Source organism: Oreochromis niloticus, linkage group LG15 (assembly GCF_001858045.2).
Source record: "Oreochromis niloticus isolate F11D_XX linkage group LG15, O_niloticus_UMD_NMBU, whole genome shotgun sequence".
NCBI lineage: Eukaryota > Metazoa > Chordata > Actinopteri > Cichliformes > Cichlidae > Oreochromis > Oreochromis niloticus.
This window is the reverse complement of record NC_031980.2, coordinates 17,133,644-17,150,232: the sequence shown is the minus strand read 5'-3', so window position 1 is coordinate 17,150,232 and position 16,589 is coordinate 17,133,644. Positions and strand designations below refer to the sequence as shown.

Genomic DNA, 16,589 nt, shown 5'->3' with positions numbered 1-16,589 from the left:
AAAAATTGGCCCCTTTTCCAGACCACTACATTTTGTCCTGTTGATAGAAACCTCTAGAAATTTTCTCAGTTTTCTCAGTTTTCTTTTGGGTTTAAATATACTCTGTTGTTTGTTTGATGTTTGAGTCCTTTTCTTGTTTAATTTAAATCTTTAGATATTGTTGTTAAGTCTCTGTAACAGTGTTAGATGTTTCCTAGTTTTGTTACTTCCTGTTTTATTTTGCTAGTCTCTTGTTTTGTGTGCGTTGTGTTTAGTTTTGCTGAACTCTCTGTCTCGTTGGTTTGATTCTGTTCACCTGTGTCTTGTTTTCCCAAGCGGTGCTCTCTCTCTAATTACTTCATCTGTGTACTTAAGCCCTCAGTTTGGTTTGGGTTGCTGCTGTTGTTGTGTTACACTGTTTGTTCTGTGTCTGTAAGCCTGTGTGTTTTGGCTGCACCTTTCTTTGGACTTTTGTTTTTTCCTGTTGTTGGATTACATCTTAACCAAATAAAGGTTAGTTTTAGATTTTGCCACTCTGTCTTAAAGTCTATGTTTGGGTCCACTTCCCACATCCTCATCCTTAATACGTGACACACTGGTGATTGATGACTATACATGACAATAAATTTTATTTAAACATTTTTAAATATTTTATTTTATTATTAAATAATTTGGGGGTTTTCTTTACCTTTCCAAAACTGATTAGAAGCTACCTAAAAAAGTTGTCTTGGTCAGGAATAATTGGGTTAATTCTCTAATGCTCACAAGCATGCCAAATCTGTATGAATTCCCAGGTGAAGTCAGGTGATCCATAGAAATTTACTTTTGCAGTTTTCTTAGTTACAGAATTTTACACTTATTTACAGAAATAAAAGATTGAAAGTCCTAAAGAGCAATTACAGGGCAACATGGTGGATTTGCCCATTAACGCTATTTTTCATTTTAACAAGACCACATTTCTAAGAAGGTGCACTTCATTTAAATAAGAAAAAATATTAAATTATTAAACAGACGTTCTTTATTATTGTAGCAGTCGGTAGCTAGCTTCAGAAAGACAAAACATACAAGCACTACAAACATCTATGCACAGATAAATACAGTCATATGCAAAGGCATTGATGTGCAGATGGAGTAGAAAATGGCTTTGTCATTGGGCATATGAATGTAAACATGGAAAATGTATGTGTATCATTGTGTCTGTGTGTACATGCATGCTTGTAGCTTTAGGGTAAAGAGTCAGTGCACATTCAGGTCAGAGCTGTCAATCAACTGCCAAACTGTTGTGTTCACTGACTTATAAAAAGAACATGAGGCAGTTTTAGTGAGTAGCAAGTAGAAAAGTTTTTAACCATTAAATGCTTATTTAGCTGTTTTCTACGTTAGTGTTTCTTAACGTACAGTATGTTACTGTATAGGTCTCATTCATAAACGGAAGCATGTGGTAGAGGTGGAGCTACCACATGCCTGCCTGGATTCACTATCTCTCCCAAGGACACTCCAGCAGGTAGAGAGGGTGGGCAAACCACCAACCTGGCAGTTAGTGCTAATCCATTCTACCACCTGGGCCACAGCTGCCCAGAATTTTCATCACTTCCTATGAGGTAGAGCACCAGAACGTGGTTAAGTTAAAGCATAAGTTAGGCTATATTAGAAAAGATCACCATATGAGTAAAAATAGGCCTCCTTACAATATAAACACATGTTTATGGGATACATGGAGTGAACATTGCTCAGTTTCCTTGATCATGGAAAAGTGACTCACACCTTTCCATCAAGGATGTTTTTTGGCAGGGAGGATAGTCTCTTCAACAAAAGTAAAACATATAGATTTACTGTCACATTATCACAGTTCATCTCACTTGTACCTGAAGGCACACTTAAAAAACAGCAAAGTCATGTGTGTTTTCTTAAGCTCGGTGCTATTTTTCACTCTAGAAACCTTTAATTAAATCTAAACTCCTGCTAGCAGTCACTGTTTATTTCTGGTAACTGCGAAGGTAATCTTATCCAAACCATACAAGTAGTTTTGGGTGCATAAACTTCATCATAATTTTAGGGGTTGTTTTGTTTTTGAACGCACAGACAAATGAGCTGCTTTGTTGTTTAGGTATGAAGATTTTTAGACTGAGAACTGATCTAAAAGCACATACCATTTACATCCAGCTTGTTTCTATTGTTTATGTCATCTTCGCCTTTCTCCCATCTTTTCTCCGTTGCACTCAGCTGTGTCTCACTTAGACTACAATTGCTTTAAAACAGTCTGTAAACAGCACAGTTTCTCTGGTGGGAACGTCGCCTGTGTTTCCATTCACTAAGCAGCCAGCAGCCAAAGAGCTGGCGCGGTGGGATTCAAACTGTTTCTCCAGGGACTCACACTGGAAGCTCATCGACACAAAACCCAACACCAAAAATTTAAAGTAATCATTTTTGACAGTCGCTAAAAATATGAGAAACAACCTCAGGGGGTTATGCGTGTCAATATTTTTTCGAAACAGGATAAAAACGATCTCGTTTTCCTTTGTTTTAAAAATGTCATTTTCTTAACTTTTGGATAAAAGTGGTGGCATAATATGAATGAGAAATTATGGACATGTACATTGTGCAGCAAACAAACAGTGGTGAAATTGCTAGCAATCAGGTTAGGACCTTGAATTGGTATGTGAAGTAAACAAGAGGTTTATTTATGTATTCATACCAACAAGAGACTGTGGTATACTGATAAAGCTTACATTTTGGCCCAGCAACAAGGAAATATGTGTTTGGATTTATGTTTTTTGCTTCCATGGAAGCCCCCAGCACTTCAACTAAACATTTACTGTCAATCTGCAGCACTCTCAGTGAGACAAATATCAGAGAACATTCCTTTTACTTCATTTGGGATTGACAGTTGAAATGGGAAGATTCCCTCGTCTATGGCTTTCAGCTGTTGGTGTCAAAAATGCCTTTTTGTATTTATGTTGGTACTTTTATTTTTGGACTAGAGTGACTTTGAATGGTTTACAGTTCAAAATAATCCTTATTTGTGGTCTTGTTTCATCTTCTATCTGAAATGAGCTGTTTTAGCTTCTCTTCCTTTAACACCATCTTCCCTTTAGGCCAACTTTCATCTGATTGGCTACATCCCACAAATATAGGGTTTTAACAGCAGGTCAGTGGGGCATCTGGGTTCACAAACAAATTGTGTGCTTGAGATGACCACAAATGACATCCAAAAAAAGTAAAAGTAAAAAAAATTCTCTGAAGCTGACTGTTTGGAGAAGCATGTATCCTTAGCTTTTAAATATATACACATATATATATATCCAGGGGTGTACATAAGTGGTCCGCAGGTGCGCATTCGCTGTCAAAATAAAAGACGCGCACGAGATAAGAAGTTGCAACGCACGTTTGCGTGCATATAAAAGGCTCTGTTTTTGTCCGCAAGAGTGGGATTTTCACGGCATATTCTGCACCACATCTCTGTGCGTTCATCATTTGTTTGAAGCCAGCTCACCTGCAACCACTTTTCCGAGAATACGCGCTTCTTTTGCGGTTCCTTCTGACATTTCTTTGGAGGTGGAGGAACACCAAAGTAATTGCTTAAAGGAGCTTGCTTCTTCGACATCTTTAAGAGTTCTAAACAAATGTCTGTCCTCCTCCAGAAAATCTTATGTACGCAAACGCCCGTTGCAACTTCTTATCTGGTGCGCGTCTTTTATTTTGAAAGCGATTGCGCACCTGCGGACCACTTATGTGCACCCCTGCTTATAACAGTGATTACTTGCACATGTGTTGACCACATATGTAGGGAGCTGTTGACTTCAGGGGGGATGTAGTCAGGTGGTTATAGGAATACTTGGAAGATCTATAGCTCACTCACATGCCTTCCGTAGAGGAATAAGATTCTGGGGACAAGGGGGGGTGACTTGTCCAGGGTCAGTGAGTTAGTTAAACAACACTTTGGTGGCAGAATCCTACAGTGGATGAGATTTTCCTGAGTTTCTTAAGACCCTGGATGTTGAAGGGGTGTTGTGGTTGGCACAGCTCTGTCTCTGTTACATTGCTTCGAGATCTGAACATGGGTGGTGGTTCCCATCTTTAAGAGGGGGAATTGGAGAACCTCAGGTTGAGAAACGAGTAACATTTTTATCACTGGACCAGCATTATATCTTCTGGAGGATATTGAAGTGTGTGTGGGCTGGTAATAAGTCAGATCCTGGCCTTAGAATCTTGTTATTCTTTGCTTTACATCAGGGGTGCCCAACTCCAGGCCTCCAGGGCCGGTGTCCTGCAGATTTTAGATATCACCCTGGGTTAACACACCGGAATCAAATGATTAGTTCATTACCAGGCCTCTGGAGAACTTCAAGACATGTTGAGAAGGTAATTTAGCCATTTAAATCAGCTGTGATGGATCAAGGACACATCTAAAACCTGCAGGACACCGGCCTTTGAGGCCTGGAGTTGGACACCCCTGCTTTACATGCATTTACTGTATGTAAATATAAAACATGCTGCTTGATGCTTTGGCTCAAACAATGCAAGACACATAAATCAGGAGTCATAGAAGCATAGAATTGTTCATATGAGGAATAAACCAGAGTATAACACTAAATCTGACTTAATTATTATCTTTAATTATGAAGAATTGTGTGAACCATCCATATACAGTTTGGTTTTCACGTATATATGTATAACCAAATTATATGCAATTTGTTTATTTGTGTTCATTGAGCATGTAAGCTATATACAGAACTTCATTTTGGAAAGAAAAGAAAAAAGAAACTCTAAGCAAAATATGGATGCAATGGATGCATAAAGTTCTGTGTAGATTTATAGTTTACACTCTGTGTAGGCACATAGGCAGAAAAGTAGCGAGATATTCTTTAAGTCTGATTTGTAAGGCCTAAAATACAATTATACATGTGCAAGAACCTGATATCCACTTTAATCCTTAGCTGTGAATTGATATAGACTGTCCATTATTTGTGCATAAAAACACTGCTTGCACCACAAATTCTCATACATGGAAATGAAAATAACAGCGATGAAGAAGTGATGAATCTCACCAGGTGCAAAACTCATTGCCTGAGTCACTCATTGGCAAAGCAGAGAAAAGAAATTGTTTAAGTTTTTAAATTTCTTGTGGAATAACAAACAGAACAGGATCTGCTGAGTTCAGGAAATGCCACTGATAATATTAATAATTACAGCATAAATAATAATGAAAATAATATTTTAGCACACAGTGAAATTAAAACAATTGAAAACAACAATACAAAAACTGTGAATGGTTAACTACACATTTTATAGGTTCAAGCTCTGTGAACTTGTCTGTCTTGTTTTTTGATTTCTATGTCACCTTCATTTCACTGACTCGGCTCTAAAAAACGTGTACATGTAATCTGAAGTATGTGTGAGGTACACAGCGCATATTGTTTCTTTATAAATAAATAATGTGCGGGAAAGGTTTTTGTGCAACCACATTATTTATACATCTGGCCCCAGGTAGTGAAAGGAATACATATTTCGTGTTTCATATTTGCATTGTCATTCTTTCTGAGCCTGAGGTTAAATACTGATTCTAGAAACTCAGGGTTCAAGATGTCCGAGATGTGTATCTGTGAAGTTCTTTTTGTACTGGAAACACAAATCCTCACCAAATACTGAAAAGAAACCAGATATACATGATAATGCGACACTGTGACCTCATGCTGCACCCAGGGGCTGGCTGCTTGCTAACTTGCGTCTCTTTGTTTCCATTGGCTCGGCTGCCATCGACTTTGCCCTAATGTCAGAGGTATGACATGACCTGCAGGCATCTGTTCTCCTTCCCTGGAAGCGTCGGACAAACACACATCATAAACATCGCACACACTTTTAAGACACACACACCCCACACCCCTGTCTTGTGGTATTTCTCGGGTATCCACGCCCAGTGTCCTGTGGTGTGTCTCCTGCAGAGTAGTGTATGTTTTGTTTATGGTCAGTGACATGCACAAGCACTGTGGGGCCTAACTGAATGTGAGCACTGTCAGAAGAGATTAGCGGCATGTGTGTTTGTGTGTATGTGTTGGCTAGTTGACTGGTGGGGAGACACCAGTACAGATGGGGGCTTCAGATGTGATGAGCGTCATTGCTGGGCCTTCTCCTGTCCTCTTGCTTCAGCATCAAGAAAAGCCCTGCTGCTGCCATCCAAACTAACACAAACAGCCCATCGGCCACACCAGTGTCCCCTTTGTCTCCTTGTCCCTGTGTCATACACTCTACCTCAGATACACACTGAGTTCAGTTGATATGGGTCTTAAAAAGCCCACGTTGTCTTTTGGGGACCGAAACAGCTGATAGATCTTGCCCTGAGTGGATCTTTTTCACTAAATCAAATTTCAACTGCAATTTAAGTTTCCAAGAATCTGTGTTGTGTTTGTTTGCTGGGAGAGAACATTGATTATCACAGCTAGCTTAAGACATTATTTTCATACAAAAAAATGAAGATAAATGTGAGGAATAAAAGCAGATATGCTGCTGTTTTCTACCAAATTCCTGTAAAAATTGTTTACCTTTTAGAAGAAGTTTGGTAATTTTATTTATTCAATTTTCACCCAAGTTTAATTGAATTCAAAGTAGGAATAACTTTGCCCTCCCCTGAAAATAATCCCTATCCATTTATATTCATTATCACATTAAACCCAACATATGGTGGGTGTTCTACATTAAATATGCATCCAAACAAACTGAATTATATACGTCTCATCAGAGATTAAATGTCAGAGAACTGATTATGTCCTCCCTTAACTCACAAACTTGGCTGTACACACACACACACACACACACTGGTAAAAGTGTTGTGATGGTGGGCTCGACGCTATAGGGGTTGATGGTTAGTTCATGGCCTTGCTCACTCGATCAGACTAGGCATTTTGTCCAGACACTGAACAGAGCCCTCGATTGCCCTGAGGCCAGATCTCTCTCTGACTGTCTCACACACTTTGTGAGCCAAAGAATTCTTATTATGTTTGTACCTAATAAAAAAAATTACTTTTTTCCATCCTTATTATGTCCTCCTCTATTACAGAGCATCACCCTCCTTTTTAATCTTTTTCTACATTTTGATATTTTTTTTAAAAAGTTGATCATAATCTTTATTTTTTCACTCTAAATATACATAATAAATGCAGGTGAATGAAACACATGTTTGATGACCAGATGTGACTACAGCATAAAAGCAAATCTACCTAAAGGTTATTCCTACAGACTGTATATGAAAGATGGATGCTTCCACGGTGACATTTCTCATTGGTTTCTGCATTGTCAGCATTTTCAACCCCTAATGAAAATGTTTTCCCTTGACCTTACTGAATAAAAGTTTCTCTATTCTGTCTCCGTGTAATCTGTCAGATATATCACGTGTTGGTGGACAAGTTATCTTTTGCACACAATGTATTCCGTGGCAGATAGATAATAGAAATATTCTAGGGTTGCAATCCCTCTGACTTAAAAACATATCATACAGACTGCTGCCATGTTGTCTGTACTTTTGTTTAACCCCTTTGTAAATGTAAATTAAGCTCATTAAGCTAACCTGGTGGTGTGTACCTTAATTTATTTCAGATTTCCACAACAAGCTTGTCAAAAGTGGGATACCATGGCTGATTGGATCTGGATCTGGAGTCTGAGATGGACATTTATAGATCATTGTGGAAAAATGCATTTCCAAGATCTCCCATAGTCGAGAGATGAAGTGGGCTAACCTTTTGGACCCCAGACCATCTCTACTGTGATACTCAGGAATATACCATAATGTTCTCAAAGGTGAGACATCTAAACTAAATTGCTGTAATTTGTAGAAAAAAGTCTAGAGATTATTCAATACAGAGCAGATTAAATCAGTGTTCTTGGAAAACCCCAGGAAAAAAATTAAATTGAGAGCCAGGGGTCCTCCTGAGGTTTAGTGGTTGTAACTGTTTTTGCCAGGTTTAAGTTCCTGTCTATAAGCAGAGATTAGCACACCAGATAAAAGGATGGAAACATAGGGTGGATATAGAAATAAGCATAATAAGCGGTTGATTTCATATCTCCAAATGGGTTTAACATGAGAAAAACATGGTGATAAAGCTTATAGTGTTTTGTATGTTTAGTTACAACATTTTGTTTTGTTTCCACACGATGTAACATATTTTTTTGGGTGCCAGAACTAAAGTACTAAATTATCTGCTAACATCCTGAAACTGTACGGGTGCAGCACACAGACACAAATACATGTTAACTGGTGCCGAGTAACAGACTAATAGAAGAGTCACCAAAATTGGAGCACGAACTTCTTTGTCATATTTGTCAGATAATGGGCCAAAAGGCAGCAACAGCACAAACAGTTCCAGCGCAGTAATTCAGAGGTAAGGTCACACAGCTATCAGCTACATCTCCTTGTGTCAGGACAGCTGTCAATCAAAATGGTTGCAGCCCTAACTTTAAGCCTAGCAGAATCCAAATTCACGAGTTTAAAACAGAAAGTGTCATGAAGATGGTCACGCCACAATTCCAAAGCTTGTAAAAATATAAAAACAACCTGGAAGCTTTTTGCTTTCATTTATATGCAAATTTTGTCTAAATTTCAACAGAATTATGGTCGCATTAAAAAACTCAGGTTAGATCAGGGTCTGGATCAAATAGTGAGATTGGGGGGGGGGTAGATTGATAAAGAAATTGATAACATAAAACAATTCATGTGTATAAGTTTTCAAGGAGGCGGTCCAGCAGCTAACATTCAAATATTTGCTAAACTCACTGCTCACAATATAAAGTATAAACTGAGTTTCACATTTTTAATTGCCGTCTGAATGTATGAATGTTATATACCCTGTATGGAACACTCAAAGTATCCATGACAATGCCTAGTGCAGAACCAGTGGTTAGTACCCAAACAGTGCATACCATCAAGTTTTACATTGGAAGAATTCAGAACAACCCCCACATGTCCCCAGATTGGCAGTTCAGCAGTTAAGAAGACAGATGAACTGACAGGTTTTGAAGTATTCATTTCCTTCCTCTTCACTGAAATCTGTATCTGTGATCAATATCTTGTCTCATGTCTTTTCTCGTATTTTCTCCTTTTTAAAGTGAGGTCCTGCCTCCCTGTTGAAATTTCTGTAAGTGGTCTGACCCCAGCATACCTCCAACAGCTAATAACTAATAACTGGCTACCAGGGGGACTGTGTGTCTTTCTGTGGGGGAGGGTAAATAATAATGCCCACACAAGCTCAAGTTATGTCGAGGTGATGTACATCTACTGCAGTAATCCTCAACGCCGACGCATCCACTGTGATGCCATTGATTTTTCTAAATTGCATATTCTTTCCATATTCCTGCGATGCCTTAATTGTTTTAGATTAAGACACCTCCACCTACCATTTGTAGATTTTACAGACATTTTTTCCAGTTAATAACTTCAACAACTTCAACTTCAGTGAATATGATGTTATCATAGCCTGTGGTAAGATGACTGCTATCCTTCAACTATCCTCTACATTCAGTATGTAGCCCTCTGAAATTTGTTAAACTTTTTTTATTGTATTGAATTCAAGGATTTGTTTTTTGTGGAAACGAAAAAAATATAAATGCACAATGAAAAATATCTGAAAATGTCTATTTTTTCATAACCTTATAGTACATTTAAACAACAGAAACTGACCCAGAGTACTTTAGAGACAGGTACATTTACAAAAAATGCAATTTTAAAATACTTGAAAAGCTGTGTTTTACTGTGTTAACTAACTATTGTGGAAGGTGAAAATCACAGTGATTTAGTGATCATTGAAATGTGTTCAGAATTTGCAAATTGATGATGATTCACCTCATAAATCATGACACACTGCTGTCTCCTACATAAGCTGCCTTTATAAGTTAAACAGATCCGTATCATTACTGGTATCGGCAGTACTGGTCCTGTATTTACTTGGTACCGATCAACACCAAAATTTGCAGTACTACCTGTTAGTAGAATAATGACATAATAATAACAATAGCTGAAAAGAACAAGTGTTTGACTGAGAAAGATTATGTCCATGGCAAGCAGTGATGGTAACAGGGTTGTTACATCAAGGCACCGAACACTGTTCAGTTAGGGTCAGAAAAAGGTCATTGCCCTCATGGCAAAAACAAACTAATATTAGCTGCTGAGACTGGAGATGAGTCTGTCTTCAGTGCTGAATTTCAATATTTTTTAAATTCTAAAATCCCAAGAAATGAAGAAAGTTCAGCGTTCACAGGATGGTGATTGATATCCAATCAGATGCTCCATTTGCTAAACAAATAAATGCATACGCATATTAATGGTAGATTACTTTGTAAAATGAATGCTGTAATTCTCTGCTCCATCTTATATTTTCATGACAGAAGACAAAATAATTATCTGATTATTTTACACAGTGTTTTGCTTTTAAGCTTTTAAAAGCATTACACTGTTACTGCAACTGAACTTAGTATTTTGTATTGAAGCCAGTAGCCAAATGCAAGATTAGTAAGCAAAATAAGTGCAAAATGAGATCCTTTTTTGTAGACTTTTCGGACTTGCATGCTGCAGACTTATCAGTTGTCAGTCTATCAGCTAGAAATGTGACAACCATGATGAACACAGGCCATAGAAACAGTGCACATTAAATCCCATCCACACCAGGTTTATTTTATCTTAATAAGACAGTTTTGCTAACAAAATGCTAGCACACACATTTTTCAGCATCTAGTTATGGTTTGGAAAGTAGGGCTATAGCAACAAATGTCTGTATGAATCAACTAGTAGTGGTAAAGGTGTAAACCTGTGTCAAGACCCCAGGTTTTGTACCAGGTTTTCAGTTTGATGTTTTAGTTTTCAGGTTGGATATTACCTTTGCGTAGATTATGTTTTCATTCTGTTCTGGTTAGTTAAGTCTTTCCTGTTCCCCATACCTAATCTGTGTTTCTGTGATATCTCCCCTGTTTAGTCAGTTTTGTCTTTGTTTACTTTGGCCTGTCAAGTTCATGTGTCTCAGTCTCAGTGTTAGTTTCCTCTTTTATTTTGATAGCCTCGTGTCCGGTGTGTGTTGTGTTCAGATTTGCTTCCTTCCGTTAATTGATTCTGTTCACCTGCTCCTTCTTTTCCCCAGTTGTGTCTGTTTCCATGATATCCCTAATGTGTGTTTAAGTCCTCGGTTTCCTCTGTTCTTCGTCATCATCATTCCCTCCTTGTGTTAGTGTGTGCTCTGTTTGCTCAGTTATGTAAGCAGTAAGTTCTAGTTTTCAGTTTAGCCAACACTTCTTGTTGTTTGGTATTTTGCTCCTGAGTTCCAGCAATAAAGCTGTTTGAGTTGAGTTAAGCCTGTCTGCATTTTTGGTCCTCTCTCTTCCTGCCACCCTCACATGACAACCTGCTACTCAATGTATTCCTGGAATCAAAAATGGTGCTGTAATGGAGTCCATTTATTCTGGAATATCTCAATACTGCCACATCTTCAGCCACAAGGGAAGACATAACAACAGCAGGACTGGCACTTTATTTAGACGGAGGAACCACAATATAAAAGATGGTCAAAATAAAAAAAAAGGAAGATAAAACGTAAAAGAAGTTCTGCAAGCATTTTCTTCATCTTGCTGGACGTGATGAGAGAGGGCGTGTATCATTGTTAAAAGAGTTGTGATTGCCAACAGCCCCAGATAATCCTCCCTTTTGACTCTAATATACCGTATTTTACAAAAATATCTTCACGTATCGTTGAATATGACTGGAAATTAGCCGTCAAGTCCATAAAGTCATTGTGAAGTGTGCTCTCGTATCACAGGACAAAGCTGAGGGCTGTTTTCCCAGAACCACAACTCTTTTTGCAAGCAGAGGAGCCACCTCCTGCTGGGAAATTAAAAAGAGTGCCAGTTTAAGGCCCTTCTTTGTTGGCTTTTCTTCTCAGACTTGGAGACTACATCCATTGTTCGAGGCTGGGACTAGCCAAAAAGCTACAGTTATTTCTGACTAGCTTCTTAGCAAATTTACAGTGAAGAATGATATGAAAGTTTACTATATAAAAACACACAAGTAACTCGATGTACCTGCCCATGAAATATTAGCTTACCGGGAGTGTTGCTTCATATTCTTGTGTTAGTATGTGGGTGTCTCTGTGTTAGTGTGTGCATCAAGCTATATTGCAGAAGTGTATTCTCCTCTGAGTAACCTTGACCCGTCTGGAGAGGCAGCCTTGCCTCAGCAGCAGCAGCAGCAGCTGTGTCACTTCAACTCAGCATCTTCAGTCCAACCTTAAGGGACCCGGACTGCCCGTGTCCCTGCCCAACCAGGACCTCCCCACCCCCACCCCCACCCCGATGGAACAACCAGCCAGACCTCCCCCCTCTTACCCTCCACTTCTGCCCTGAGCTACCAGCAAACACACATTCATGCCCGCTGTCCGTCATGCATACTGATAAATGTGTTCACTATCAACAGCAGCAGACAGTGGCCTGGATGGCTGGCTGCTTGAGCGCTGACAAAGCCCAGACTCTGCTTGCTTGGCCCTGCAGATACAACAGCGGTGGAGACAAACACTGGCCTTCAGCCACTCCCAGTCAGCTCTACATATGTCACATGTTAATGACATCAAGTCTATGGCCACCCACAGACGGCAGCGTACTTGAGGGCAGCAGATTGAGAAATACAATCTTTTCTCCTTCGAACATCAGTCTGATCCTTTCGCTGTGGCACTCACTGCCAAGAGTCTGTCACCTTTCTCCACCTTCTCCAGCCGCAGAGCATACTATCTGACGCGATGAGTTTAGTTACTGAGTTATTTAGACTAAAATTTAATTCTGCAACACAAATATATCATTAGAATATTTATGATACATGTTTTTCTTCCTGTGAAATAATGAATATTTGTAGCCTGGAGGTTTCCTCCGTTAATTAATTAAGTGAACTAGACTGAAAAGGGAAAGTAAAAGTCATTATTCTAGCGTATGAGTTCATCATTCTGCCTGTGTTCAACTGTTTCACGGGAAGCTCGAGAAGATACCTCTTTGTTTTCGTAGGGATTTCAGCCAAAAACACATTCACTGCTTTAATCCTTATCCCATTAGTGGAGTGAGTGTTGAAAACAGTAAACAGCAGCCATGCTAGACTCCTCCATGTGCAGAAAGGAAACAGTGCAGCATCTTTTGTCAAACATGACTAATTCACTTTTGCCCTTTGTGTGTGTGGGAGCTTTGCCTTTCATATCGATCATGGCTGTGCCAACTGTTTGTTTTGTCTTTTCATATGATGAACCCTGGGCCCTGGGTGAGGCCCCGGCGGAGCTTTGCTCCATGCTAAAGGGCTTTTTGTGAGACAGTGTCATGCTCCCTCGTTCCGGCGAGGCTTCGCGTTTCTTATTATTCATGGCTCTCTCCCCGTTTGTTGAGAAGGCCGGGATCAAACAGGCAGATTTGCCACGCCTGACACCCCTGCTGCTGCAAGTGTGTGTTTTGTGTATGTGTGTGTGTGTGTGTGTGAACTCAGCTCGGACTCAGTAATGACAGGATTTGTTAAACAGTAAATTAATGAATAATGAAATATCCAGCACGCGCCTGCCTTGCCTGGAGCACAGCGCCCCGAGCAGGAATTACTCCCGACCGGCACTCGGCTGTCTGCATGCTGGATAACCTGAGCGTGCGTGTGTGTGTGTGTGTGTGTGTGTGTGTGTGTTGGATAAGCATTTTTACAGCCCATTGCGTGACAGAACGCCGAGGGGCTTTGCTGATGGGGGCCTGCTCGCTCACTTCCTGGCAAAATGACAGACAGGCAGATGCAGCCAGATGCAGACATAACTGCATAGAAAGGACTGTCAGCGCTGCTCTCATACTTGCATCTATCAAATGTTCTCATTGTCTTCATAATCTCAGTCCCTGTTCATAACTGGATTACCTCCCCCTAGTCGTGTAACTACCTCTGACACTTTCATAAAAATAAATTTTGCTTATCATTATCACCAATTCATCAGACACAAGTGATTTATATTGTATCAAGCTCCTGGATGGTTATTTGCAGTTTTAAACGCTCAGCAGCTCGAGAACCCTCCATGCACTGAGAAGTGAGCACAGAATTGTGCAGAACGGCACAAAAAAGAAACAAACAAAGAAATGCACTTTGCAAATTACATATGATATTTAATGAATTTAATGAGTGTTAATGGAAATGTGGCTAGGGGACCTCAGTCTTAACTGTTTGTCCCGTCCAACTTTTCTGTCTTGGATCTTAGGTTAACACCTAAATTTGTTCTACAATATCACAACAATATTGTAAACACTTCAATAATGCTGGTGTTTAGTTATTGTAGAAGCTGAAATTATGTCTTATGTGAAAATATTGAGAAAATTGAATTGATTAGTGCCTTGTTATTTGAATATGGGAGGCTGGCTGGGACGCGTTATTCTGACTCCTCTGTAAACCTGGACCTTTTTTAAAAATACATTTTCAGGTTAATCATATATTAATCATGTTACACGTGGATTCATAATGTATTTTAAAATGGATGTCTGCAGAATTATGTGAGGGGAACATACAGACTGTTCAAATATTTGTAAGCAGTAACAGATGTAACTGAAACACACATCTGATGTTATAGCTTGCACTTATTTTTTTGACATCATTACACACTTAGTCTCCAGGTTGGTCAGATTTCATATGTAACATTTTAAAGATAAACAAAACACTACACAAACCTCATAAACTACTACAAAATCTATCTGGTGATGATTTTTAGTACGTCTTTAAACTGTTTGACATCTATGATAACTAATTAAAAAGAAACAACATTAAAAACAATGTTGGGAAAGAATTAAAAACCTCTAAGAAATGGCAGTTAGACACATGTACAGCTATGTGTCAGCTTAAACATGACTGTTATTTTCTGAGACTTTTAGAGTGCACTGATCCTATACCATTACTTTTTGAAAATTATATCCTCACAGTTATATCAAGACATAAATCTTAACCTCAAGTTCTATTAATCTTATAAACATTTCTAATTAATGGCGGTTTCTCAGTTCTCTTTGCGTATTCTACACGTTTTATCTGTTTCTTTATGCCTTTTGTAAAATAATTTTAAAAGCCAATCTTTGATTTGTGTGCAGGAAACTCCTTAGAAAATATGACAAAATGAAAACACAAAGTAACTCCACAGGAAGAGCCTGAACTAAAGCAAGAGAAGCAAGGTCCGACATACAAAACCAACTTTTTAGGCAATGGAAAAGCAAAACCCTGAAGTAATGTTTTAAGGAGAGAAATCCAGGGTCAATTATCACTATAAAACAGTCACATTTCATGCACAGTCTTCTTCTGTATATCATTTTACTTTATTGCCACGTCTTTATGCTGTTTAGATTATTTTTTTCAGCACAAGTGCTGCACTTGTCACACCTACTGCACACCTTTGTCCAGTGCAATCGTGTTTAATCCTGTTTCTTATAAATTAATTCTGCGATACTTTTTGTTTTCAGATATAGGTCCTTAAAACTGTAGGACATACAGTGAACCATCTGCTGCGAATCATTCGAAACACAGTCTATCTTTTTTGATTAACGGAGGAATGTAGGGTGACATTAAATTTTCAATTAAACTATTTTATATCGAGTGCCTTTAATTATTATTTAAATCGACGCTGTCACACTTATCGTGCGGTCTGAGCTAATTTGTTTAAAAGCCGCGTTTCTCCTCGCGTTTGTTGTTTTGTTGTGTTTGGCTTGTTTGTTTGTTTTTCCAGCGGACCTGCCGTTCTTGTGGCCACTGATGCTCAGCAGCTTCCTGCCTTTGTTGAACGGGAATCGCTCGCGGACATGCGGGTGCTGAACTCTGCACCTGCGTCACGCAGCGTTCCACTCTACGGGTCACAGTGAGCCCGCGGGCTCCCTCTCTCCCTCTCTCTTGCCTTATTTTCTTCCTTCCACTGTCTCTTTTTCTCATTAGCTTTCTTTCTGTGGCCCTCTCTGCTTTTCGCTGCGCGTCTCGCGCTCACTCATCATTAGCACACCGGCGGTAGATCCCCACCGCAGAAGAGAAGCGAGCCCGCGAGGCACGATTCTGTTCCCCATGTGCGCGTGTGAGAGAGAAGCCTCTCTCTGAAAAAAGGGCCTCACTGGCTGGAAAATACAGCCAATTATCTCCCTGGAATAAGACAGTATCCATCATGGTGCGTGCATGTGCGTGCGCGCGGACGTGTTTTCAGACCTTGCAATATATGGACATTTTAAACCTCGCAAGGCTATTACTTATAGAATAATAAAACAGCAATAACAGCATGAATAATAAGAAGAATGATACTTTAAGGGGATATAATATTCATGACCACAAAACAATCAATAATCAGCAGTTTCTGGGAGTATATGTAGTTCATTAAAGAAATAAAGCCTGCCCTCCTCAATTAGCATTACAACTCCAGATGGTGTAACCAAACAGCAAACAATTAACTTGCAGTTATGCACTCACAGGCCGATTTAATGCCTGGTTAATTAGGATTAAAGTGGCTCCATCCCTCTTTTTGAGTTTATGTGCTGACTTTTTTATTTGCAGTTGCAAAAGTTGCGCCTTTAAATATCCGCAAGTCCAACACTTTTCTCGTTTTATTCCTGGCAGAAAGATAAAGACA

The 16,589-nt window shown here is 39.3% G+C and overlaps 1 long non-coding RNA gene across 2 annotated transcripts; it reads left to right on the top strand.

Annotated features, from left to right (window-relative positions):
* The first annotated feature begins 251 nt into the window (after nucleotides 1–251).
* On the top strand, nucleotides 252–9,571 carry LOC112842383 (uncharacterized). Of its 2 annotated transcripts, none has more exons than XR_003214128.1 (3): nucleotides 252–492; nucleotides 7,570–7,770; nucleotides 8,297–9,571. It is a non-coding gene; the product is annotated as an uncharacterized LOC112842383 (long non-coding RNA). The 2 variants fall into 2 exon arrangements; XR_003214127.1 differs by having other exon boundaries at nucleotides 7,570–8,979; nucleotides 9,076–9,571.
* The last annotated feature ends 7,018 nt before the right edge of the window (nucleotides 9,572–16,589 follow it).